We start from the raw sequence: 23,490 nt of genomic DNA, 5'->3' as shown, positions 1-23,490 counted from the left end.
AAATCCATCCTACACTGTTATATTTATAAAACTAGTGCATATAGTACATATATGTCTTTGCCACCAGCTGGCTACAGGCAACATTTTAACAGTGTTGCCAGCTCTCTTTCAAGGACAGTGGCTACTTGTTGCTAAAAAGGCTTCAACATGTTGCCAGATGATGGTTCATATAAATAGGATTTTCTTTACAGTATCTTGTTCAGAGTGAGGGGGGTTGCACAGTACTTCAGAAGCAGTCTTATCTAGTGCTGCCCCATAATAGTCGACTAAACTGCAGAAAAGACAACAACATTATCAAACTCTGCTTGTACGCTGCGCTTTGTGACCGGGACAAAAGTATCAGATTGTTGCAACACGGACTTTTGCTCTTGTAACACGGGACTGCTGCATGTGCCAGCTGTAGCTAGCTGCCATTAGTTGCTTAGCAGTCCTATTAGCAGACTCTACCCGGTCTGGGAGCTCAAAGGACTCGGGGAGCTTTGTTTACACTACTAGGAGATAGTATAGGAGAATGAGCACCAGAGCTGGGCGAATGGGCAAACGAACCAGGTTCACATCCTCTGAGACGGACCGAGGCCTGGTGAATTACAGTGGTTCAACCGGGACATAAATGTTATTGTTTTACATCATCCATCGTGTTGATAAGTCAGCGAATATTTGTTTTAGTGAAGTTGGAAGTTATTTATTTTGTGTTTGGAACAACAAGACTTGTGTGATGTTACACTGTGTTGAAATAAATGAAATGTTCAGTTTCCTTGCTGGTTGTTCTGACACATTCAGAATTATTACCACGTCTTGTCATTTAAATAATGATATTAATATAATAGACGACCAGTGGACTAATGGCTGTAACTAATAACTACTAGTCAACTAGGATAATCTTTAGTCGGAGGCAGCCCTGTTATGATCCCACCAGGGTTATGGGTAGAAGTTTCCTTTCCTTCCTACCTTCCTATAACCTATGACAAAGGACCCATCTTAGTTATTTTTGCATTTTTTTCTGACATTTACCGTTCATTCCAATGCCAGGACCCACAAAACAGAAATAACTAATCATTATTATTATTATTTACACGTGTGCTTTTCTTACTGTGATGTCAAAAAGGCCTCAGTCATCTGATCATCACACTATTCCCTTAATCAGGCGCCTAGTATATATACTGGTGCACCAGCAGTTCATTCATTGTTTATAGTGCTGGTCTTTTTTGCCTTGCTGACAGCTTACTTGTTACTTACCCTGCGTACATAACAACACTTACCAGAAGAAACTGTAAATCTACACATATGTGAAAAGTTGCCAGATTTGTCACTAGTTGCTCTTATGAAATTATGTAAACCATCTGAAAAATGCTACAACTAGTCAATGCCAAGTTGGCAACATTGAATTCTGGTAAAAAAAAAAAAAAAAAGAGCCACATTAAAAGTGAGGCTGGACTACATATGGAACAATATATAGACATCTTATATTAAAGTCCAACTGAAATGAAAAATGTAATTTTAACCATATAAGAGTTATATTGTAATAAGTTATATTTAACAACTTCTGAGACAGACTAAGGATGTAACACACAACGTTATTGGCTACCGCGACAAGTCCCTCCCTAGCTGCCACAGGAAATATGTAAATATGCGGAAGCAAATAGCTGATTTCAGTTTCACCTGTACTTTAAGTTGCAGCCCTATTTGGCAAAATCTTCCTCTTAATGAATTATTTCCATACATTTAAAAAGGTAAAGAAGTAACATCTGCATGGATTTATCACTATAGATGAATAAGTCTGATACAAGAGAATGATAATAGTTTGTCTAGAAATGAGTTAAACAGTTGGTACACAACAGCTGGCCTTACTCTGAACTGTCCCACTCTGATGGTGACATAAGTTCAAAATGGCTCCTGTGGGAAAGAGGTCTATAGGGGTTTCAGTCCATCCTGCAGCTGAATCAACTTAAAAATAACAAACAGAAACACAAAAATAGAGTTACAGATGTTTACAACAGCACTGAAGTGTCCTCAACGGGAAGAAAAATGCCAGGTTTAGTGATGAAATTTTCTCACAGTGCCTCAGTCATACGTAAACTAACCATATTTAATTTTCATGTGTCAACTTCAGGATGTTTATCCATACTTTTTAGAGATCATGAAGTCCGAATGTCAACACTCTCTCTGGCTCTGCTGGACTCTTTCTGTAAATATGTCCTGAATGTGAGGTGCCAACAAGAGCAACACATTTTTAAAGGATTTTCTAAAATAAATGAGCTCTTAGTTCCTGTGAGATGGCTTTATTAAAGTATCAACAGTGTCCTAAACGTCTGTGTGAGAGAAGAATAAAGAGGTCAAAACAAAGAGTTCAGTAAATACGGATTATAATCTTCAACCCCTTCAACCACGTAAAGAAAAAAGAAACAGACTAATGATGTATGTGTGTTTATGTATGTCATGCATGCAATATGTGGGTGTTTGCACTGGAAGGCTAACTGAATGGCTCAGTTTGCAACAGTTAAATGACTCTGCTTTGTTTTTAAAGGCTGAAGTTTCTGGGCACACTCAGGTCCACTCTCGGATGTCCTTGGGGAGCAATGCAGTTGAAAGCAATACTACTGCGCGGTCATGCAGCCGTAGTGGAGAGGGGGTGGGGGGGGTGTTTTGAATGGCTGAGGCTTTGCGCAGAGGGAAAGTGGGGTCAGAGGATTTAGAAATATTTAAAGATAAAGTTTTTAGGGAAAGGAAGCCTAAACAATGATATTTTGTTATTTAAATTGTTAGAATTTCTGTGGGAGGATATGAGAAGAAACAAAGCCTGTTTGCCAAGGTTGTATAACTGGAGAAGCTGTTTTATTCTTCTTTCCCAGAAAATGAATTCTCCGCAGGCGTTGTGCACTGGTAAGTGCTGGTATTGATTGTATTTCACTATGGGTCGGAGTGCAGCTAGTGAATGACTTTAGACTGTCAGCCAGGCTGGCCTGGAAGGACTAAAAATGGACTGAGGGGGGGTAGTGGAGTGAGCAAGGTTAAAGGAACAAGTAGCATATCTGACTTGAAATAACACTTGCAGTTGCTGTTTATTTTGCCAAGGCCTGTCAGTCATCTTTAGAAACTACTTACAGAAAGGTTTACTTGAATTTCAAATATACTCTCCTCTCTTCAGATTCGAATACGGAAGTATTTGGACTTTTGAGATTCAGTTCTCACATTTTGGCTGAGAGTTAGATAAGAAGATTGATTCCACCTTTTGACTGTATGAATTTGGAGCTGGAGACAGCAGCAGGTTAGCCTAACTTAGCAACTGGAACAGCCTCGCTCTGTCCAAAAGTACTGAGATATAAACCTTCTGTAGCTATAATATCCTTATTAGTGAACTTTAAAGACGCTGGTAGACATTGTGGACTGTAGGACAGAGGGCAGCGAGGCTAGCTGTACCTAAGGAATAGTTGAAATACCAACCATATTTTCAACTTTCTTGCCAGGAGTGGGATGAGATTGTTAAGAATCATACCACTCTGATACTGTAAACATCCGTAAAGGCTAAAGCCAGCAGCTGGTTACCTCAGCAGCTTAACATATCAACTAGCCTGGCTTGGTCTAAAGGTAACAAAATCTTCCTACTAGCACCCCTAAAGCCCACTAAAAAAACACGTTGTATCTTGTTTGTTTGTTTTGTTGTTTTAGCTTTGCACAGAGCCAGGGTGGCTGTTTCCTCCTGCTTCTAAGCTAAGCTAACTGGCTACTGGCTCCAGCTTCATATTTAGTATCAAACTCTCTGCAAGAAAGTGAATACGCTTTATTTTCCCAAATTCCCAAATTATCCCTTTAACATAAAACATAATCTTAGTTCAACTATTGGGTAATATGAAGCTTATGGGAGGTAATGCGTCAAATTTCTTGGCTGTAAAACCACTTATTGTCTATTCTTCACTTCAGTTTTTGTATCAAACCAATAAAATATAACATGATAATGTCATTTTATTCATTTAATTTATAGGAGCTGATAGGTGGTTTTTGTTGCCTTTGGACAGAGCCGTGTTTCCCTCTGTCTTTATTCTAAGCTAAGATGGCGAAGCTGCGTATTTATTGAGTGATATCAATCTTCACGAATGTGAATAAGCATATTTCCCAAAATTGTTGTTTTTGACAAAATCAGATTACAAAAAAATGGAAACCAAAATCACAGGAGAAAATCCACTCACAAGGGCAATGCACACAGTCAAACACTCTCCAACAAACACAAACAAACACATGTTTATTTGGTGTGCCATGCTGTCTGTCCTTGTTTTGAATAGTTTGGAGATGTTTGGTCAGATTCAACATGTTCAGTCTGTGTTTTCCGTGTTTGGTGGTCAGTTAGCCATTCTTTATACACAAACAGCATGTGTAGGCGTAGCAATGCAGCTTGCACATGCCGAAGGACTGGCAGTAAACTCCCTTCACCAGTTGTGTATTTGTTGTTGTTATCTTGTCAAGTGAGGTGAAAATTATTTAACATGAAGATTATTCACGAGTTATGTTCCCAACAGCCTGTAGTACTACTCTGCTGCGACTCGAGAGAAGTTTACTAAACCAGATCTTTCCTCATTTTCCAGATAAAAAGCTCCCTTCTGTTGTCTTCTTAATAACCACTCTGCTTGCTCCAGATTTCCTTCTGATGTTTCTTACGTGTTTGAAGACGTCTTGCCACTTTAAAACACAATAACACAAGGAGTGTCTCTACAGTACAGAGGATATCCTCTTCACTTTCCTTTTTGAGGTCAGTTTCGAAGGCAACCGTTTTGTTTGGATTTGTTTGATCAGTGTGCCATTGAACAATGTTTAATTGGTGTGCCATGGGCTTAACAGTAGACATTAGCCCACTACTTACAGACCCTTTTCATTGTAAACAGAATAAACAGGCTAATGTTTAATAGCTGTTGGTCTAACGAGTGCACCACTCTGGAAAACCCTCCTTGGTGCGCAGGTGCAAGTCCCAGCCCCCTGCCAGGCCCTCACATTTCTCCCTCCTCTCTTTCCCTTCTCCTCCTTCATCACTGTGCAGTCGGAAAACTCATAAAATACTGAAGGAGGGCGGATTGCTCGCTCTTCTTTGAAAAAAAAAAAAAAAAAATGAAGGGAGAAGATTACTCCTCACAGCTGTGCGGTCCTGAGGCCATATCTAAGGAGCCGCCACCAGAGAGGTCAGCCCCGTCGCAGTCTCATACTAGCCTTTAAATCAATCACATGTCAAGGCTGTGAATAGCAGGCCAATAAGCTCAATTAACACCAAAATACTCTGAATCCGTGCCCTTCTGCCGCCCGTCACCACCTCTTGGGAGAGGCCTCTCAGATCTCAGGACATGAGAAGACACCGACAGTCAGACCAACCATAGCTGCCCGCCCCGCCGCGGCCTCGCAGCCACGTACAGCCCCTATCAAGCTATAGTCACATAACTTAAGCCTGCACTAACACACAAACAGCTCAGTGCCTATTTATACATCACATCCTGGCAACGTACATGGGAAAACAAGACCCCTGCACTATCAGTGTATCCAGTGTTGTCTGCCTCTCACTGTTCTGTCCCTGTCTGATGTTGGAGGGGACAGAGACATAAGATAGCTGCTTAGGATAGCTGAAAGATGGCTGCTTTAGATAGCTGGAGATACCAAAACAACTTGATTATGCATTTGGCAGCAGGGAGGAGTTGTTGATATTCCAGACGTTGCATTCCCTGCCGACATCCCTGTGCGTGTAATTGTCTGTAGTGTTGTGTTATCAAATCATTATCAACATGAGTTAGCTACAATAAAACAGCAGGGCAGCATGATTTAACTCTGCCTGCGGTGCTTTATGCCATGCTGTGAAATAAAAGAGACACACATTATTCTTTAACCGCCGTGCTTTATTTGGATCCTGATTCAACTGATACCTCGATCACAAAAAAGACTTCCCAACACAAATAGACAAAGTGCAGCGTGATAAACATGTGCCAGGCAAAATATCTGGAACACCTCACAGTATATTGCAATCGAGTGTACAACAGTATCTCTGCAATAAATGGGAGCTCTGTGAAGGTTTTAGTGTTTTTAACTCGCATTATATTGTAACATGTTCCTGTTATTTTGTCCACCTCCTCAGCTATTAAAGTCAAAGTTTGACCTGTTATCACAATCTAAAAAACTTTATTGAAAACTAACAATATAACCAAGATATAAATATCAAAAAAACAAAATAGTGAATGGAGCACAAACAAGCAAACAAATCACAATAATCCTGTAAAAAAAGACATCACAGAAAGACAGTGAGACGTTTCCTCAAGTACCCGGCAGCAGCAGTGAAGGCTGAAAAACTCTCAAGACACCATTAAAAGCAGGCCTGTTCATGGAGGAATCCCAGGGTGGTGTTGTGTTACAAAAAGGACATCTGTGCAATTTATTTCTCAAGTTTCATTTTCTCCTCCTTACAAAATAATTATTCTGTGAGCTTGGCATAACAACAACAACAAAAAAAAAACCTTCTGTAATTATCATCATATTACACACTTGTTTTTTTTCCTGTTTAATAAAGGCAAAATAAGAAAGGTTTTTGTTATCTCAAAAAACAAGTTTGTTATGTAAGATCACAAAACCTTTACCATCTGTTGTTGATGAGAAAATAAAAAAAAAAAATTAAACATGTCGTTTGCAAAAGGTGCTGAGACAAAACAACTAAAGATTACAATGACAACAAAATATTAAAACAAAAAAGCAACATAAAAAGTTTGCTCTTTACCTCGGAAATAGTCGTTTAATAAAATAATCGTCATTTTGGGAAATACACATATTCACTTTCTGGTCGAGAGCTAGATGAAATGATTGATACTATGTAACTATGAAGCAGGAGCAAGGATACAGCAAGCTTAGCTTAGCATAAAGACTGGAAACAGGGGTGGACAGCTAGCCTGGCCATGTATGAAGGTAACAAACCTTCCACCTACGAGCACCTCTAAAGCCTGTTCCCCAAACTGTCTAACTAACCCTTTAACTAAAGGCCACACATTAACTTTTTCTGCATCATAAGTTAAATATATACTGTTTTAAATATATAAATTTAATAACTGTTTCATATTGTTATAAAAGTGAATGCAAGAGAAGCAAAAACAATGTTCATATTTATTAAAGGAGATGATATTAGAAAGAAAATCCCTATTGTGAATATATATCATGTCTCTTAAAGTTTGTAGATGTTCTGAGTGACCGAACCAAACACCTTTTTATCAGTGTGATGTGTCGGGACTGACAGTTGGTGATCAAACCCAGGTCCCAGAAATCCAGCATGGTTCCTCCTGTCTTATCTTGATTCCTGTTTTTATCTGTGTTTTCTTACCAGGAGAAACCTCCAACATGGCACCAGGAAGTTTGACCCTCCAGACTTGTTTGGTTTAGAGCACTTCAGAGGTAGATCACATGACGTGAGCCAATCCCCCTTCTCTCAGACTTAAGAAGGGGGTTTAAAATCAATTTGTTGTTCTCCACTCACTTAGACTCTGCATTTAATCTACAGATCTTGTTTGATCTTGTTAATCTGTATATCCCTTTTTCTCGGGGGCTCTCTGTTGGGAAATACGCAGGCCAGAAGAATCATAATTCATATATTAACACGTGACGACTTATTCTGTGCTGCAGCCAAGTGTGTAGACATGGTCATGGGGGGAGGGTAGAGGGTTTGGGGTCCATTATAATTATGATGATGAAGCACAAATATCTCCGACCATTTGCCATGTGTCTGAGCAGTTCGATTACAAGCTGTCAACCGAGCTCCAGCCGAAGGGAGAGAGAGAGACACTCTGCAATGATGATGATGAAGCACAAATACCTCCTGCCATTTGTCATGTTTTCATGTGTTTGACCATTTCAATTACATGCTGTCAGCTGGAGAGAGAGAAAGAGAGAGAGATAGAAAGAGTGCATGAGACATACAGTGCATGCCAGAGAGAGTGCGAGTGACACATGTTACACAGAGTGAGTGAGGGCGGACACATGGTGGGCAGGGATAGAGTGCAAAAGAAAGACAGAAAGAAAGCGAAGGGGCAGAGTTGCATGTAAGAGAAAGCTGGCAGCAGAGAGAAAGTGTGTGTGTGTGTGTGTGTGTGTATGGGGAGGGGGGGTTATATAGAGAGAGAGAGAGCGGTGAGAGGACAAGCACAGGGATATCAACTATCTTTGACCCTCCATCGCCTTCTAAAAAACCCTGCCCCGCCCCCCATCGGCCCACCCTGTAAGCCCCAGTACTGGTACGTCAAATGAGTCCTATTTATAACCTGTGGATGGATGAGGGAATCAGGTGGACAGTACACATCTCAAGGGAGGTGGTAGTTGTGAAATTATTGTGAATTTCTAATAAGTATGGTGTGAGTTTTTTGTTATATGGTCGTTTGTTTGAGTCTGGTGTGGAGGATTTATATCCGGTACCAGAAAACTTAAAAAAAAAAAATGGTAATATAGAGATATATGTCTGTCTGGAGGGACGGGAAGTTATCATATGTGCATTTATCCCTGTAAACGTGTACTGCAATGTGTCCCAATGTGAGAGTCTGACTTTACTATTTTCTGTATTGTTTGTTGCAGGGCCTCAGGATAAATCGTGTCTCCTGAAAAAAGCATTAGTATTTGACGACCTGGAACAAGCCACTCTCTTTCTCCAGAATGACTGACCCCACCTTTAAAGGCCCAGTGTGTGGGATTTAGTGGTGAAATCGCAGATTGCAAGTAACTGAAAACAGCAGTGTTACTTCTGCTGATGTAAACATTTTCCAAACTCATCACCCTCTTTCCTCTTCCCTTCGGTTGCCACAATCAGCACGTGTGTGTCCAGAGCCCGAGGTGTAAGGCTAAACCTGTGCTAACACCGAACAGCTAATAGGTTCATCCATCATGGAGGAAATGAGACTCTCCCCCGCTCTCTCTCTCTCTCTCTCTTTCTCTCTCTCTCTCTCTCTCTCTGCCCTGTCTCGCTCAGCCAACTCTCGAGCCCAGACACACTCACACACTTACAGGCAAAATTACTGCAAAGTTCTCCACCAGGGTATCCTTTCTTTATTATTCTAAGTGAACAAGGGGGCCCTTCATAGTCAACGTAATTTATCCAGTGTCTCATTTCGGATAAAAAAGCTAAAAAATGAAGCGAAAGGAGTGAGAAGGTCGTTGTGGTTAGAAACCTCCAAACCTCATGCCTTCCTGAGCGGCCTGAGTGTGGAACCGAGGCCAGAGGGTCATGAGGAGGCCCATTCAGTCCTGGCTCTGTTTTGACATGGGCAAAAACACTGATCCATCAGTAGGACCATTTACAAACCCTTGCGCTCCTGCACTTTGTTCCCGTCACTTCTTAATAAATTTCTGGCCTGTTGTTTCAGAATATTAAGCGACGGCTCTAAAAACATCTTGAACATCTTATTTTCTTAACACGATGTTAAAGCAAATGGCAGAAAATGTACAGGATATTTTAAGGAGGGCATCTTAGAGTTGAGGAAGCATTGTCTAATAAAATAAAATGTTTACAGCGATGGTGGGAGCCTCACATAAAAAGTTTGGGCTGTTTCGCCAAATCCAGTCCAGTGTACTTATTTAAAGTCAGTATAGACTGTGGTTGGGGTTTGTTTTGGGTAACCTACTTATTTGGTCAAAATTGTAATTAGCAAAAAGAAGAAATCAATTGGTATTTATTTTTCTCCGGGTAGAATACATTTTTTGGGTCCAACTGAAAAGTTGTTTGTAATATCACTTTAAACTCGCTGTGGGGCTAACATTGTTAACTTACTATTCCTAATTTAAATTTTGCCAGTGTGAACATTTGCCGTCACCTGGCCAGCTACAGCCCGTCCTTTTTTCTAACGTGGGACAAACTCCGCGCAGTGTGTGAGAGATACCTACAACTCAACAGGTGTCCAGTTGGAGTCGGTGCTAACATTAGCAAACTAGTGCCGTGTCTCAATTTGAGTTGATGAACTATTTTGAGTTCATAAGTACATTCACACTGTCGAGGGTGGCAAAATGCACTGCGAGTACCCGGATGGTTCACACCAAAAAGTTGAGTGGTGAACCCTGGACACTTCTCACCCTCAGTGGTCACCATTTTTGCTATGTGGCGGAATTGGGGCAACATTTTCCGTCAGTAGGAGTAGTAACCGTTGGCGAAGACGGTGTCATTTCCACCTAGCATGAAAAGGGGAGGTCACACAGGCAATTAAAAAGTAGAGGCAAGTTAATTTTTGATTAATATTGTGAAGAAATCCAGTGAAAAATCACCGGGTGTTGACACAGCATAGGCTAAACAACATTTGTGGAAGCCAATAAGTCTATTTTTCTAACTTCCGAATGTTGAATGTTGGGTCAGATGTCTTAAAGCACCAACCAGACAAACCCAGCGCTATATGTGGGTACAAAAATGTTAGCATTCGTAGGATATAGTGTTACAATGTACTCAGGTAAGTAGCACACCACAGAAGTTAACAGTGGGTCTCCTAGCAACAAAAGTTTCCTTAAAGTCAACTGTTGCCAAGGGTGACACCAATTCAAAGGCCTGAAGCTTAGACAATGTTTACACTAAAATGTCCAAAATACAAGTGTTATCCATGTTTTGAAAATTGGGAAAATATGCACAACAGCTGCAGGATCATTATAGTTTCCTTACACAAAAAGAGATTATAATACATTTATTAAAAAATTTAATTACTTCCACTTCAAGATTTGTTCGGCAATTGGTTTACTTTATGTACATATTGCTCATGCAAACATGAGAAGGTTACATACAGATAGACAGACATGCAAACACACACACACACACACACACACACACACACACACACACACACTCAAACACCTTTTGATGGTAAAAGACGTCTTTGATTTGGTCCCAACTGCTATACCCAGAACTCTGTATGTTTTCCTGAACGCAGGAAAATCATAAAAAGTCCAGGTTCCTAAATTACTGTCACTCAAAGAGTTCCTTTCTCCTTCTCTCTCTCTCTCTCTGTCTCTCCCCGTCTCCATTCACCTCTCCTCCCGCCAGCACCGCAGTCTCCGACCCTTTCCTGCTTCCACCAGCAGCAATGGGGGCTTTCTCTTGTTTCCTGGTGCTGGCGCTGCTGGATAAACACACAACCTCCCCCTCATATAAAGGCTCAATTCTTCTCCATCATGTTTAAATATGGATACAAAGAGAAACTTGTATGATAATTTTTGGCATATGGTGGCGGGGGTCAGTGGGTGGGGTGTGTGTGTGTGTGTGTGTATGGGAGGGGGGCAGGTTGGTACAGGCTAGACAGAGTTCTGCCTTGTTCTGATACTTGTCTAAGATTTCGAGGTTTTTGTTTTATCCAAGACCAGACCAATGCCATCTGACAGAGTGAGTGACTGAGCAGCCGTTTGTGTTTGAGTGTGTCTGAAAATGTGAACTTTAACAAACGGTTGGCTCCTTCCAGTCGTATGTGCTGATATGATAAGTGCTGGCAGGGTATGCTGCAGCATAAAGCAGCACTGTTATGGAATTTGGGTGGCATGTGGAAACACACTGGGAAGCCGGAGATTAAACAAAGACTTAATTGCAAAACTCAAGGGAAGAGATTCGCTTCCCCACTCTGATGGTGGGCTGTCCGATCACACAGCTCAGGGACCATCTTTCATCTTTGATTTTGCGATGGAGTAATGGAAATGGAGACAGAATCTGGCTCCTGGGTTGGAACATGCCAGAGATGACACAGATACCCTGGATGATACTGATGGCCTGCTGATAGCCCCGTAGATCACCTTACTGCCCCTGTGCCAACAGCAGTGCAGCGAGTTAAGTACAGCCCCCTAAGGAGAGTGATGTTACCCTCCGTGGATGCTTCAGAGGCCACCACAGCTTCTAGTAATACAAGCAAAGTAGCTGCTTAGTAGCTTTAAAAATATACAAGAAACCTCTTGTTCCTTCAAGGTATTAGTGGGATCGGTTTATGATAAGGCATACTTTATAAAGTATGTATACGTTATAAGTGGCAGTCTACTTTATTAATAAATATTAATAGATTAGTGGTTATAGCCATTAAATAGCCAGGTTGTGAAAAAAAAATCTAGCATCTTTTGCCACAAGTTTAAATAATCTGGATGATATTATAAAACAAGAAACTGACTTTACTTACATTTATAACTGCAGTCTTTTTGGCTTATTAGAAAGTGAGTAAATCATTTAAAGGTCATTTTACACTTGAAGCCATAAAGGCCTGCAGTTGTAAAATAAAAATTATACAAAATTCTTCAAAATGCACAGTTTTTCTTTAGTGCATTGCTATTTTATCATCACAAAAAAGCCATATCTACAGACATAAACACACAGCATTTGCAATATAGTAAAACTGTATTGTACCTCATGAGGTGCGAGTTGGTGCACAGGACTGAGCTTACAACAGATCTATCCTCATAATAACTGAACAAACCATCCGCTGATGAAGACCCTGAGATTCAGTTGGGTCATTTTGTTATTCAAGAAATGTTTTTTAAAGAAACAACACAAATTAAATTAGGTACAAAAAATAAACACATAACCAAAATAGCACATACTACACAAAAAAAGCACAATACCCTCTCCGTCCCGTTAGCGCAGCACCAGTCCTTTAAGGAGTCTATTCAAATCTACGACTCAAACCTGGACACAAAAGAAAAGTCCATGTGGCACCAACCAAAGCAAAAACAAGAGCCCACTCATTCCACTTGTATTAACACATTCAAATATTCATAATATTAATTAAACATGAGTCATACATTTAAAATTCAAATAAATTCTTTAGAAGTACACTGTCAAAAAAATACATAAAAGACTAAAAACTGATTCAAGACGAGCAAATAATGATCATTTACAGTTCTGCAGGTCGGCTATCATTAATCTTTAATTCACTAGCTTAACCCACTCTATATATTCAGTTCTAACTAACCCAGCAGCTGAAATAAAGCCTGTTAGTGCAGAGCAGATGCAGGCCTGGGTTAACACTACTACTATACGCAGCCACTCCTGTATTGTTTTGATTATCTTGCTCCAGAAAGGCAGAACTAGAGGACATGCCCACATTGCAAGGATAAAAGCACCTTCATACCTTTAATATTTCCAGCACAAATTTTTCTAGTAGACCCATTTTATGAAGACGGACAGGTGTAAAATAATATCGATTAAGTGTGTAAGTTTCCCTTGACCTTCTCTTATAAATCAACCTGCACTAGAAATTATCTTTTCCCCTGATTGGGTTATTTTGGACTGACAAATGTGTATGAGCTGGACATAGTAATTGATGCATATCAGCACTGGAAATAAAAGTTAGAAGAAAGGCAGCAACCAAAACCATCAGATAGTAGCTCGCTCCAGGATTCCTTTCTGGTGCGATTCTGGTGATAAAACAGGATCAGCTGGGATTTAAGCTGGGTTGGGAGTGTGCCACTGGGAGTAGGTGGAGTGTGGAGATGGTTGGGAAAGATGGGAGGATGTGGATTTTCCATGACAGATAAAATGACAGCAGTGCATGGCAAAAAGGTGGAGAGATTACACAATCCCCTTTGTGTATAGGGACTTTGTTATTCATTGCAGGAACGCCGTGTGCACTGCAGACCATTGTGTTGGAGCGACAATGAATTATGTGCACATGGAACTAAATATCTCAGTAAATTCTGGCTGTTTTTGCAGTAGTGTGAGGGACACCTATAATGATTGGCAGCCGTGCTCAGAGGTAATAAAGCAGTTCATTCTTCTGTCTGTCAGAACATAGAGCGCACATTCACCAGCCGCCAACAGACACAGCCTACTCTGGTTTGCTGAAGAGGACGTATAAAAGTTCTGTTTCTTTTGTAATCGTCCCAAAAGCTTATTTGATATTTTAATCCAATCGCACCTTACCCCAGACTCCCAAAAATGAAAACTCCAAAGATCCGGAAAAACAACACATTAAGTTTACATTTGGCTAAACCCTTTCCATTTTGACTTATTCCAATGAAATGAATGAATGTTTGTATTTTTGTGGAATAAGTAAAAAAAAAAAAGTCCACATCAAATGACATAATTACTCATGCCAGCCTCAAGGTGGAATTATTGACAATCACAGTTGGATCCCTGTACTAGATTTCCAACCAGATAAAAGTGCAGAGACTCTTTATTCGACGGAGCAGGCGTTTCCGTCCATTTACTGAGCCCGGGCTGTTGATTTTTACACAAAGTATAAAAACTTGCTAACTTCCAGTGACCTTGCTTCATTAATCCTTCACCAACCACGACTCCAAACCCTCCCATGGTCATCACAGAAGAAGGAGATGCATGAGACAGAGTAGCAGAAATACCAGAGGTGTCTTTATCAGCGGTGGCTTGTCTGAGCAGTGAGTCTTTTGTAGCATTTTGAATTCACTCACAATTAGGCTGTGCTACACGGAGAAAGGCCTCTGCTGTATATCTGTGTGTGTGTGTTGGGTCACCTCATACCCTCATCTAACACTGAGGTACAGGGGGAGATTAGGAGACATACTGTAGGGAGGATGATGTGAGATAAAGCGCCCCTATGCCAAACTGTACAAACTGATCTCAGAGATAATAAAGATCTAAAAGCCTCATGCTCAGGTTTTTCGAGTCAGTAACTCTGACTCATAACAACATCCTCAGTGCAGCGGGCACGAAAGAAAAACCTTGAATGATTTTGACATGTGGAGGAGTGAGAGATATGGTCAATGAAAAACGCAGGAAGAAAACAGACAAGGCTTTTAGTGTTTCCAGTGAGACAGTCTGTTTGGTAGGGAGGGTTGTGTACACAAATATATATACTCTCTGACTGGTCCTTTTTTTTCACAGTAATCACTAAAGACTATGAAAGCTATTGTTATCTTTATCATTACACTAAATTGACCAGCAAAATAGCTGCACTGTTTCAACCACAAGTCCAATTTTTGTCTAATACTGCTTTGTCATGTCTAAGGTTTACAAATAAAAAAGTCAATCTTCATAAGAAATTACAGAGGGGTATAAAGGGGGGCTGTAAATGGTGATGCACCAGCGCAAATTAGAGAAAATGTGGGCGGAGATAATCCATCAAGTCTTTTAAATTAAACAACAAAACATGTTGTTTGTCCAGTGCCCTCTAGAACGACACATAGGTGTTTCCTGATCTGACGCCCTTATTACATTACTTGTCTGACAAAAACAACTTGGTTAAGTTTAGGGAAACTGAACCAAAAAGAATGATGAAGTTTTTATATGCAGCGATGAAACAAAGTTACGATTATACTGTTAATGGTAACCTCTTTTAAAATCATGAAGGTTTCAATTTCTAAAACCAACTGATATACATGCAGGGGAACTGATTTAGCCCAGACATGACATCAGGACTTTTGGTTCATTGTTGTCACATGACCTGTTGGTGCGCTTGCTGCATTCAAAAAAGAGTTTTTTCCATCTCCAAAAAGACAGGCGTGCTGCAACAAATGTGTGCCCCAACTGCTTCGCTTTTGCTTTTTAAGCACGCTGGTCGCACGTCTCAAAATAATGAATCTGCACACCAGAAAATCTACAAGTCTGTTGCATCCCCCCGGGACACTACAGTTCTCCTTATCCTCCTCATCTATATTACTGTAACAGTGCAGGCTGAACTCACAGATTATTTTCTTGATTTTCTGGCTTTTGACTTTAGGACAAAGTTGTTAATATTAACTAAAACTAGGTTAGCTCAGGCCGGAGCAATAAAATATTTGCACTGAGATCTCCCTTTAGCTTGTGGGTGAATATATTCTGCCTCATTCTGTACATACGTTGTCTCAGCATGTCAGTGCAGTGATATGATTTTGGGGAAGCTGCCGCTGTGTAGGGCATTAATCAGCCAGAGCTTAGCCTGTCAACATTCAATAAAGTACTTTACTGTGTTCTTGATCCTATAAAGCTCCAGCCAGCATTGCAAACTCTCTCAGCCTCAACAGTGGACTGGAGGATGAGCTAAAATATTGATTGCTCTCACTTCTCTACATAAAATCTGTTAACAAGAATCCTTCATCTATCACAGCTGTTGGATGGAGAACCTTGTGTCTCTCAAGGATTGAGAAAGACATTAATATTGTATGTGAATTTCTGATAGATAGCCATGTCTTCTGAAAGCAACATTTTTCACATTGTGGGAGAGAGACCGAGGTCATGAAAGATATATAAGGTAATGTAACTCTTTCGTTTAGCTCAAGATTTTCATCCAGGTGTTGAGCGCTCACTCCCCCTCAGATTAAGCCATGTTTCTCCCCAGGTTAAGCAGACATGAGTTATGATCCGTGTTCACCGACAGGAGAGTTTTAGCTTCCTTGGGTGTCATTGTTCTGGCCTGTTGATTTACAGCACATGTCTGAACTGTTAGGCCTACTGATTTACAGCACGTGCCTGAACTGTTTCCCCCAGCCCGAGTGAGCTGGGGGGCTCTCGGCCAATCGGGGGTATGAGAGGTCCAGGTCACGCTGGGCGACATGGTTCCACAGGGAGGCATACTGAAGTCTAATAAAGCTCCAGCGTGTCTGTGAGCAGAGAGGCCCCAATCCATGGGGGGGACTCAATCTGTCATGGCCCATCAGTGAAGCCCTAAAGCACAGCAATGGCTGTATTCCTAACAGCTCACTGGGGCAGTGTTTGTTACTGAGCAGGTCTAAGCTGCTACTACCTCTACTGCTGTCAGTCTGTCCCACTAACACTACATGCAGTATGACCAACACTGTCTGTTCTGTGAAGGCTGACCAGGCTTAGTCCTAAAACTGTATGAGACAACTGATGTTGACTGACAAACTCTGTGTATTGCAGATTGGGGAAGAGAGAGGGGGGGATGACATGCAGCAAAGAGCCACAGGTTGGAGTGGAACCGATGGCTGACGCAGCAAGGACTCAGCCCCGGCACACGAGTCGCAAGGTCCGCCAGGCAAGCCAGGACGCTCCCTGAAAATAATTTCTGCTGGATTTAAATTAAAATGATTTCAAGGATAAGGGCTTAATACTTAATACTAACCACCAGATCTTCTTTCAGCGCGCACACAGAACAGACAGCTAGCAGAATGTGAGGAGAAAAAAAGTGTATTGGATTAGAACTGCATACCCCACCTTTAGTTTACAATCAAATATAACACCATGAGCAGCAAATCCTCACGTTTGAAAAGCTGGAACAAACAAATATTTGGCATCCTGGCTTGAACAATGAATGAATGACTGATTATCAAAATAGTGCAAACGTTTCAGCTCTTCTCTGTAGAGAGCAGTAAATTGAGATTTCAGACATGTAATCAATCATCATTCATCACTGACAGGTGTAAGTATTGCATTGTATGATTTTAAGCAAAAAGTATCACTTCATGTACTGCTGATACTATATTATACTACATGCTCACTATATAGCCTAATGTTTAAATGTGCAGCCTCAGAAATATCTTTTGAGGTTAGTCAGTCCTCCTCAAACTCCTCGAAGACTGAGCTGCATTGTGTCGCCTTCAGATAATTTACTGTGAAAAACAAATTGTACAGGTGGTTTAACGACACCTTCAAGCAACACTGATGATGTATTGACCTCTACTGTCCCATCATCTTTCCCATCACCTACAGTTGACTGATTTTGAACCTTATTTCCACGTATTAGTCATACTGGAGGCAGGTCTGTATCTTCTACAGCACTTGCCAACGCTCTCTGCAGCCAGCTGAAGCAGCCGAGTTTCTGCTGTCATCTCCTAATAAGTTCTGACATCAATGGATGGTGGAAGAATTACAGAGACAGTTTGGCTCAGATAGGATTCTTTTTTTTACTCTCTGCCAGGGTTGTGGGGTCATCACTACAGCTCAGAGTTGAAAAAGGCATTCTGGTCAGCTACAGTGACATCCCAGCATAGCACATTATGGATTACTGCACATTTTCTAACTTGTTGTCAGGGTTAAGGCATACTTATGTGAACTACAGCCCAGTGCTGAATTCAGCTTTTTCCGGGAGACGGCACCAACTGCAGGATGATAGGAGCCTCCAGGAGCTGACAGGTAGTGTTTGTGCTCCAGCTGCTCACCAGTGCCAATTCAAACCAAGTCACTGCTGCAGTTTCAGAGGGGCCAACAGAAACAAGAGGGCAGTTTGGTGAGTAAGTGTTTCTGTTGACTAATTCTGGGTTTCTATATCTAATAAATTTATCTTTTTTATTTTCATTTTAATTATCTTAATGTCTCTGTAAGTAAATTCACTTGATTCAGTACATAATTTGGTCTGGTTATGAATGCTAAATGTTTTCCTTTCCTTTCCTGATTACACTAGAGTCATTGTTCAGTTACATACAATGCCTGTTGTGTTTGCACACTGGTCAGGTGAACGGAAACGCTTTATCAGCAGGTGTGATAAGGGACTGAACAGATAAACAACCCATAAAGTTGGACTGGTCTGTGGGTTTGCTTCTCCCAAGTTCATATACAACTCCCACTGGTACCTGTAGACACTCAGTATTGTATTTCTCAGTAAATTTTTACTAAATTTTCTATGTTTACCTATAATATTGACATTCTTGCTTCTCCATATTGAAATTACAACTGTTATGTCTGCTCTGTATATACAACATCCATCATATCTGTCCATCCTGGAAGAAGAACCCCTCTATTGCTTTGTGAGGCCGAATGCTAAGTAAGTTTTTCCTTATGCGGATCAACGGGCTAAAGATAGAGGGTGTTGTATCATGTACAGATAATAAAGCCATTTGAGGCAAATTTGTGATTTGTGATTTTTTAAATTAGAACCAGACGGATATGGGATTTTGGGACAATACTGATTTTAGAAGGGAGAAATTTACCAATTATCAATACGTTGGCTGAATTATTAAACTTCTCTCAAAATTCAACTGTCACTTCAACTTTTTTCAACATTTTAACCATTCAAAACGTTAAAACTGCAAATTTCCTGCAACAAGTGCACATGAATTGTCTTTCTTCTGCTGTTAAACTCTGGAAATATAACATTAGTTTGGCCAGTTATTATCCAGAGGAATTATAAAAATATACTCTCAAACAAAATGGGTTTTAAAAATGCAATGTTTGTTGCTAATAGTTTTCGTTTTTTACTGTACTATTGGGTGGGTTTTGAACTGAATAACCAAGGAGAGTCTTAAGAATGCTATTTTCATTTTCAAGTGTAGCTGATACTGAGCTGACAGACACGCCTTTCCTCTCTGCACCTCACCCACCCCTTCAATACTGTCCACTATGTTTTCAATGCACGGAGGAATGCTAGCTTCCCTCTGGTCATAAAGGCCACTTTATACAGCTGTACATCTGTGACCCAGCATGTGGAAATGTCACACTCGGGCTGTTTGCGGCCTCTGTGCTCTTCCTGGCGTGAGGGAGACACTCTGTTACACCCTCTCACCCACAGATGCCAGTCAAGGATGACCGGGCCTCACTAATACATGCTAATGCATTCAGAGTGGAACATGTGCTGCGAACCGCACATATCTCCGGAGCCGGATTAATGCTGTACGACGATCCTAATGTTTAAAACATTTGACCTCCATAGTCTTGATATCAGTGCAAAGCAAATTGAGTTAAATCTGGCCTCGCTCGCTGTGATTGGTCCAGCGATTGGATCTCTGCAGCACATGTGCGCAACGCCATCACGAAGCGTATTTGCAAGGGATTACCTCGGTGATCTGTGATAAAGTGCTCAACTGTTTTCCACACACTGCTCTCATGGCCACAAGGGCATTAGAGGCAGACAGACACAGAGAGAAAGAGGGAGGGAGACAGAAATAGTAAGCGAGCAAGATGGACACATTAGAGTGACAGGCAGACATTGAGAGGTAGTAACAGAGGAAGACAGACGGCCGTGCAGAGGGAGAAATGAGCGGTGGCAGAAGCGACAGACTGCGGGTATGAGATGGCAGAGAGGGAGAGTGAGAGAAAGAGGGGAACAAAGAGCATATTGTCCGTGCTGGGCGCTAATCGTCCCCTCTCAGGCTGCCAGAGACAACAGGTGAGAGCAGTTTGACTCCCAGCAGGCTCCATGAGGCTTTCAGGGCTGTGTATGTGAGTCTGTGAGTGTGTGTGTGTGTGTGTGTGAGTGAGTGTGTGTGTGTGTGTGTGTGTGTGTGTGTGTGTGTGTGTGTGTGTGAGAGAGAGAGTCTGTGTGTGTGTGTGTTTATGTGTGCGTGCAGGGGCCAGGGGACCTCAGGAGAAGTCTGCCAATGCCAACTTAAACGGCAAATGAGGAGTGAGGACCGCGCCATCAAAGAGTTCTTTTCAGACATGCCCTTGGCAGTATATACGGTATATAAATATATATATATATTTATATATACATATTGTGTGTGTGTGTGTGTGTGTGTGTGTGTGTCTGTTCTGTGTGCGTGCCAATTTGCATGTGTATTCTGTGTGCAAGGTACACATCTTCCAAGAAATTCTTCATCTCCTCACACCAGCAGTAATAATGGTGTGTGTGTTCAAAGCATCAACGGAGGGGACGTTGCACCGACATTGAAAAGAAGAAGACGGTCTTTGATGTTTACAGGAGTGCGTGGGCTTATTATGTGTTAACAGTCTGACAAAGCATGTGACCCAGAGCAGCTGTTTGCAGAACTCTCACCTTTAGGGGGAAAAAGTGGCTGCAGAATTTCAAGCAGGAAAGATTAAGAAAGAAATGTGAGGAGAGTAGTTGTTATTGATGTGATTTTAATAGCAACAGCAATATCTGAAGAGGAACAGAAGAAGTGGCAGATTATCAAGTGATCCCCTTGAGACATGTATTATAACATATCAACAAATATTCAGCTTGGAACAATAATGTGTGTCTGGTATGTTTTTCCATGAAAAACCGTACAGTTTCCACATTAAAATCATTAAAAAGGCATCTACTCATTCTACCTCATTACAAATGACAGAATCTATGAATATGCTAATTATTTTCCTGCTGGACACAAGATGTCTCCTACTTCACTGTGAAGTCCATTCTCAGTGCATGTGCACTGGAGGCTTCAGGTTTCTACATCACACTTGTATAAATTGGACCAGGATTGACTTTCAAACTATTTGTGATGTCACAAATCATACTCGCAGGCTCGAAGTTAAGCTTTCCTCTGACACGGGTGGAGATCTGGACTCCATTGACAAGATCTTTTTCTAAAAATATACTATAACAAGGATTATTATTACTACCGCCATAGCTAATGCTGGCACTTCTATCTGTTATGATACAATTGTACTCAACAAGTCTTTGCTGTGGTTACAGAACATGGCAACATTGATAAAAACAGGTAGAGGTATTAAAATAAAAACCCAAGTTGTAGTAATCTTTGATTACAGTCCTCTCAGGACAAATTTGGCTTGATTACAGCTCTCTCAGTCTCCTCTCCTGTTAGCTTTGTTGCACCTGTTAACCTCTACACGGCACCAGGTGAATCCCAGCAAAGCAGCCTCCAGCTTCGACCTGACTGGAGGTCTAATTTGAAAACATCTGTGACAGTGAGCTAACAGTGAAAGACACATGCTTAATAAAAAGCACAAAGCTGCATTAGTAGTTGTATGATAAATATCCCCATTCAGCATTACTGAAGGGCACTTTTGGGACACCTGCCATGGCATGTCTGATAATGCAGTCATGGAAATATGTGTTGGTTTGCTTGTGGTCATTCATTTCATGCCAGAGAGCAGATGTGTGACAAGAACAGTGGCATCTTTTGGCAGAGATTTTGTATTTGTGAGTCTGACTCTTCGTCCACCAATGAAATAATGATCACTTTAATTCAAAGTGTGCAAAAATTAAAAAAGAGATCTTGAATATTAATGAATATTTATAATGTGCTTCTGTGGTGGTTCAGGAGACGTATGAAGGAGTGAGTGGAAAGAGTTCCAGAGGAAAAGTGCGGAGCTCTGTTGTGCAGAGCATGGAGAGTTAACTATGCATGCAGGGATAAACAAATGTACTGGAGTCACAGCAGACCATGTCAAGAAACATCTGGGGGCAGTGTGTGCATGTATTTATGCTGGCATATTTGAATTTGTGTGTGGGAGACCACATCCCCGTGATCATCACAAGATAAAACCCTTTAATCCATCATACACGTAAGTGTAAGACGTCATTCGCCAAAGATAAAAATAAGAGCGATAAGGTTACAGCGTGGAGTTTGAGGCGTGTTACTGCTGAAAGTATTCTCAACAGAAGTTATGGCCGTCGTTACTGGACTGGCAACTTGAGCTCAGATGGATTTGCCAAGAGATTGCCTGACTCAAGAAAAAGAGCCTAAAGTAGTACTTCATCTCAAAGCAAGACGTAGTACCTCCAAGGACGCAGCGTCCACACGGAGAACTAACATTATTCATCTTGTTTTCTCACAAACACACAGTTTAAACCTATTAGGATAACAAAAATGTTTACCAGTTCTGGGTAGTATTTTACTGGACTACAGTAATTGTAGAAGCAACCCTGCAGACCTATGTTAACATATCATCATATACAGAGTACATAATCCATCCATAGATCCATAGATTGATTGATTGTCTCTCAGTAACCTGTTGATGAGGTCTCTTTTTTGTCACACTTTTGCATATTTTGTCACCCTTTGTACATGAAATATATGTCAGTATTTTTGACTTAGTTTGACTTATTGTAGCATTTCTTCAGCAGCAAATGTCATGAAATGGTACACAACTTCCACCGGGTTTTTAGACCCTCAGCGGTGACACCCTACGGCTGCAGCATTGGTGTCTACATCGCTGCCCATCTTCCCCGGACTCTCCTCTCTGCTCCATTTGCTAAGATACATCCCTCTTTCCCTCTTTCCACTGATGGCCAGAGCAGCCAGGGATCGCAAAACTGATGCTGCAGGGAAACCTCTGCCGCTGACCTCAACAGGGAACAGCCACGCTTTCTGTTTTTTGTAGCTAAACTTGAGGGGAGGTTTACTCTGTAACTGCACAAGACATCCTGTAAAAGTGTTTGTCAAAAAGAAGAACAGTAACCTGAAAAAGAAAGCAGTGGCACTATAGAATAACTCTTACGTAGACTTTATTCCACAGCTGACGTTTCAGGCAATAGTCTTTCTTCAGAGCTTGCAAGTCATTAATTGGATCGATTGATTGATCACATTGATTACATACATTTCATAACAGAACTGTCCTGATACAGCGCTCTCTGTCTTAGCTGCCAAAACAAAAACTCAACATATTATTCTTGTTTTTACAGAGAGGGAAGCAGCAGGGTTACCACCTGTTGGAGACATGATGAGAGTTATTGAATTGAAACAAGAAAACCTGTAATAGGGATGTTTTGAATGAATTTATTTTTTACATTGATTGTATAATCTTAAGGACACTGAGATTGTTCACTTACCTGATATTAACCCGATCATGATGCTCCTCCTGCGATGTCCATGATTTAAATGCTTGTGTGTGAGGTAGAAGGCGGAGAGCAACAGTTTTCCGACAACATCATTTTTCAGGAAGTTAGTTTGAATGGAGTGTGAGAGGAGAACATTTAGATATACATTAGCCCATTCACCATCCTTTCACCCTTG

General features: G+C 41.0%; 1 long non-coding RNA gene across 2 annotated transcripts; it reads left to right on the top strand.

Moving 5' to 3' along the window:
• Positions 1 to 2,674: 2,674 nt before the first annotated feature.
• LOC127362216 (uncharacterized) lies at positions 2,675 to 16,893 on the top strand. 2 transcript variants are annotated; one of them, XR_007884396.1, is made up of 4 exons: positions 2,675 to 2,880; positions 4,629 to 4,741; positions 7,334 to 7,401; positions 16,775 to 16,893. It is a non-coding gene; the product is annotated as an uncharacterized LOC127362216 (long non-coding RNA). The 2 variants fall into 2 exon arrangements; XR_007884397.1 differs by lacking the exon at positions 16,775 to 16,893 and adding an exon at positions 8,572 to 9,422.
• The last annotated feature ends 6,597 nt before the right edge of the window (positions 16,894 to 23,490 follow it).

The sequence above is a fragment of the Dicentrarchus labrax genome, unplaced genomic scaffold (genome assembly GCF_905237075.1).
Source record: "Dicentrarchus labrax unplaced genomic scaffold, dlabrax2021, whole genome shotgun sequence".
Lineage (NCBI taxonomy): Eukaryota > Metazoa > Chordata > Actinopteri > Moronidae > Dicentrarchus > Dicentrarchus labrax.
Note: the sequence above shows the minus strand (reverse complement) of the source record. Positions and strands in the feature narration are given on the sequence as shown.